The sequence below is a fragment of the Schistocerca americana genome, chromosome 9 (genome assembly GCF_021461395.2).
Source record: "Schistocerca americana isolate TAMUIC-IGC-003095 chromosome 9, iqSchAmer2.1, whole genome shotgun sequence".
Taxonomy (NCBI): Eukaryota; Metazoa; Arthropoda; class Insecta; order Orthoptera; family Acrididae; genus Schistocerca; species Schistocerca americana.
Genome location: NC_060127.1, coordinates 33,005,891 through 33,010,011, shown reverse-complemented (window position 1 = coordinate 33,010,011; position 4,121 = coordinate 33,005,891). Strand labels below are relative to the sequence as shown.

The following is a 4,121-nucleotide window of genomic DNA, read 5'->3' as shown; positions in this document are numbered from 1 at the left end:
GATGTTCATTGCACCGTTTTGGTGCAACGCCTATCGCTCTACGTCTTTTAAACACAATAATAGGGAATTTCATATAGAGGGTGATTTTTTACCCTATTGATCGATGAGGGACACGGAAAAAGAAAGGTCCAATGAACTTATGTCCGAAAATGTATGTTTTCCCTGCTGTAGACCAGTTATTCAGTCATACACTGTTGCAGAGATTGGGTCTAACATGTGCTGTACCATGAAGCCACAGTTGCTGTAGGTGTTGTTCTGTCTGACACGATCACATCCACCATGCAGCATCCAAACAGTGCCAAAGCACTCCGTCTTCAGGCCACAAGTGGCCCATCGGACCCATCCGACCTCCGCGTCATCCTCAGATGAGGATGTGGATAGGAGGGGCGTGTGGTCAGTACACCACTCTCCCAGTCGTTATGATGGTTTATTTGACCGAAGCCGCTACTATTCTGTCGAGTAGTTCCTCAATTAGCATCACGAGGCTGAGTGCACCCCGAAATATGGCAACAGCGCATGGCGGCCCAGATGGTCACCCACCCAAGTGCCGGCCACGCCCGACAGTGCTTAACTTTTGGTGATCTGACGGGAACCGGTGTATCCACTGCTGCAAGGCCGTTGCCCAAACAGTGCCAAAGGGAGCATGAATACGCTGTCTCCGCATCTGGAATGGACTCTGCGTACACAATATTTTTGAGGTGGCCCCATAGCAGAAATCGCACTTGCTCAGATCCTCTGAATGGGGAGGCCATGCAACTGGACTCCTCCGTTCGATCCATCGGCCACGACTGAGAAGCGTCTGAACGTTAATGACGAAGAGGGTTGGAGCATCATCATGTAGCATAACCCTTCGAATCATCAGTGGCATTTCTTCCAGCATGAGAGACAGAGTCACTCGCAAGAAATGCTTATAGTCCCGGCCTATTAGGTGACATGGAAGGCAGATTGGTCCCAAAATATGGTCGCCAATTATCCTGGCCCACGCATTTCGGCTTATCGATGCTGATGATTCTCTGTCACCATACCATAGGGGTTCTGCATACTGTCCCACAGATGAATGTTATGAAAGTTGAAGATACAAGTGCGCGTAAAGATGGCCTCATCTGTGAAGAGGATTGATGATTCAAATCCTGTAATCGCCGATGTCTGGTGAAGAAACCAGTGACAAAACTGCTCCCGATGTGAAAAGTCTTTCGCTAGTAAGCCCTGCACAAACTGTAAGTGATAAAAACTCACTTCGAACGGGCCCTGGAAGGCGCAACGGTACCGACCGGCCACTGTGTCGTACTCAGCCCACTGGCGTCCCCGGATGCGGTTATGTAGTGGCATATGGTCAGCACACCGCTCTCCCGGCCGTATGCCAGTTTACGAGGCGGGAGCCGCTACTTCTCCACCAAGTAGTTCCTCAGTTTGCCTCACGAGGGCTGAGTGAACCTCGCTTGTAACAGCGCTCGGCAGACCGGATGGTCACCCTTCCAAGTGCTAGCTCAGCCCGAAAGCGCTTAACTTCGGTGATCTGACGGGAACTGATGTTACCACTGCGGCAAGGCCGTTGGCCTGTAGGTAATAAGGATAGTGACAGTTGCCTTGGAGAAGTTAGACACAGTTGTCTGGCAGGCCAGTTGTTTGGTATTGACACTGCTGTCGCCTTCCACAGTGTTAATCACAACAAGTGTGGTGTCCGAACATTTCGGGTACGTCTTTCATAATTTCCTGCTTCCTGAAACGGCTCTGTCTGAGAGAAACGGCGGAACACTGTTAGCAAACAATGAATGCTGTGAAACTTCCTGGCAGATTAAAACTGTGTGCCCGACCGAGACTCGAACTCGGGACCTTTGCCTTTCTCGGGCAAGTGCTCTACCATCTGAGCTACCGAAGCACGACTCACGCCCGGTACTCACAGCTTTACTTCTGCCAGTATCTCGTCTCCTACCTTCCAAACTTCACAGAAGCTCTCTCCGAGTTCGAGTCTCGGTCGGGCACACAGTTTTAATCTGCCAGTAACTTTCATATCATCGCACACTCCGCTGCAGAGTGAAAATCTCATTCTGGAAACATCCCCCAGGCTGTGGATAAGCCATGTCTCCGCTATATCCTTTCTTTCAGGAGTGCTATTTCTGCAAGGTTCGCAGGAGAGCTTCTGTGAAGTTTGGAAGGTAGGAGACGAGATACTGGCAGAAGTAAAGCTATGAGTACCGGGCGTGAGTCGTGCTTTGGTAGCTCAGATGGTAGAGCACTTGCCCGCGAAAGGCAAAGGTCCCGAGTTCTAGTCTCGGTCGGGCACACAGTTTTAATCTGCCAGGAAGTTTCATATCAGCGCACACTCCGCTGCAGAGTGAAAATCTCATTCTGGATTGAATGCTGTGGTTGTCGTAGGCGGGGATAGGTCTCTTGATACAGCCTTGCTGCCCACTGTCTGTTGCCATTTGCTTCTCCATAAATAAACACCATGTCGGTTAAGCCGTGCAGTGGCTCGCGTTGGTGCTGTTTGTGGGTTTCCGCCCTCTACTGGAGGCCAGACCGTATCGTTTAGTTGGCATGGTTGCGATTGTTTCTCTTCGTCTCGTGGTGACTGGCGCCACTCCGTATCACAAGCATTGCCCGTCCGCTAGTGGCAGCGGCGGCGGTTATCGATATATAGTAAGTGTTGCCCTGTCTTTGGTACGACGCCATTGTTCTTGGGGGTTGTGTGAGCGGGCAAGTTCGGTTGGGGACTCAGGAGCAGCCAGGTCCGCCCACTGCCAGAACACGCCGGGACCGCTGGCGGCGCGCATGGACTGTCGGATGGAAGGGCTGTAATCACGAGGGTGGACGACCTCGTCCTAAACCGGATCCAGCAAACTTAAGATGAGTGCACTTCAATCCAAGTAGAGAAACCTCCACCACTTTGATATCTGGCGATTCGCCAGTGACTTGGGTTCGTGTTGCTGCTCGTAGTGTCGCTGAGGCGAAGAGCAGCGAGTGGAGTGCTTGGGGAAGGCGGATCTGATTAGCTTTCCTAGACTTCTTATTACTGTTCACTGCGTCCAACTTGTTACAATTTGTTAAGTTCAACCAGCGGTAATTTTTCTTGCCAGTTACCTTCCCCGGGGGGGGGGGTTAATGAATGTAACAGCTGTGTACGTTTCCTCGCCTTGCCGCTGCTGTCCGATGAGGCGTGTAGTTTTGACAGCTTTCTTCATTGTAGGCCGGCTGGCGATTTTTCTACTTTGGTGGTAGTGATTCCTTTCTCGTTCTGGGCGCTCTAAACACAGTATTCTGGGGACGTAGTGCAGACCGCCGGTTCCGGCTTTGGCGTATTGTTCCATCGTTGCTTTTGGTTTATCAGACGTCAAGTAGCTTCAGCAAGTTTATCCTTAGCCATTAGTTAGACTGACACTAGTCTGTATTACAATAAAAAAAAATTCGAATACGGAACCATCGCGTACAGCGCTGAATCACATCCACTACAACGTGAGTCAGCAAGAGAATTGAGTCGGATGCAGCATTACCAATTACTATGGCAGGAGAGGGTGCTAGGGCATAATGTATGAGGAATATTACCGCCTTCTAGGAGGAAACTATGAATACTGTAACTACAGCTTCATGGTACATTTTGTTTTAGACCGCAGTTTCTGTAACAAAATGTGATTGAATAAATGGTCTCGAGCATGGAAACGATTCATTTCCAGACATAAGTTCATTAGGCCAATTTTGTTCTGTATCCTTTCATTAATCAGTCCCTTGAGTTTGCACACTGTGGAAAAAAATCACCCTGTGTACCCGCTTTTCGTAAAAGCAAAAACACTGGAATGTGCGTATGGCGTTCTTTGCCCGGTGTCCCCTTCTTGGGAGTTGGGCCAATGGAAAAGTATTTTTCTTTGGCACCACTTCGGCAATTTGCGCCTTAGTGATGATGAAATGCTAATGAAAACAACACAGGTCCCCAGTCCTGAGCTCAAAAATCCCCTATTCAGCCGGGAATTGAAACCGGAGTCCCGTGATCGAAAGTCAACGACGCTAGTCATATTTTTCTCCATCTGTTTGGCTCAAATGGCTCTGAGCACTATGGGACTCAACTGCTGTGGTCATAAGTCCCCTAGAACTTAGAACTACTTAAACCTAACTAACCTAAGGACAGC

General features: G+C 49.6%; 1 pseudogene; it reads right to left on the bottom strand.

Moving 5' to 3' along the window:
* Positions 1–504: 504 nt before the first annotated feature.
* Positions 505–623, bottom strand: LOC124551604 (annotated as a pseudogene).
* Between the last annotated feature and the right edge of the window lie 3,498 nt (positions 624–4,121).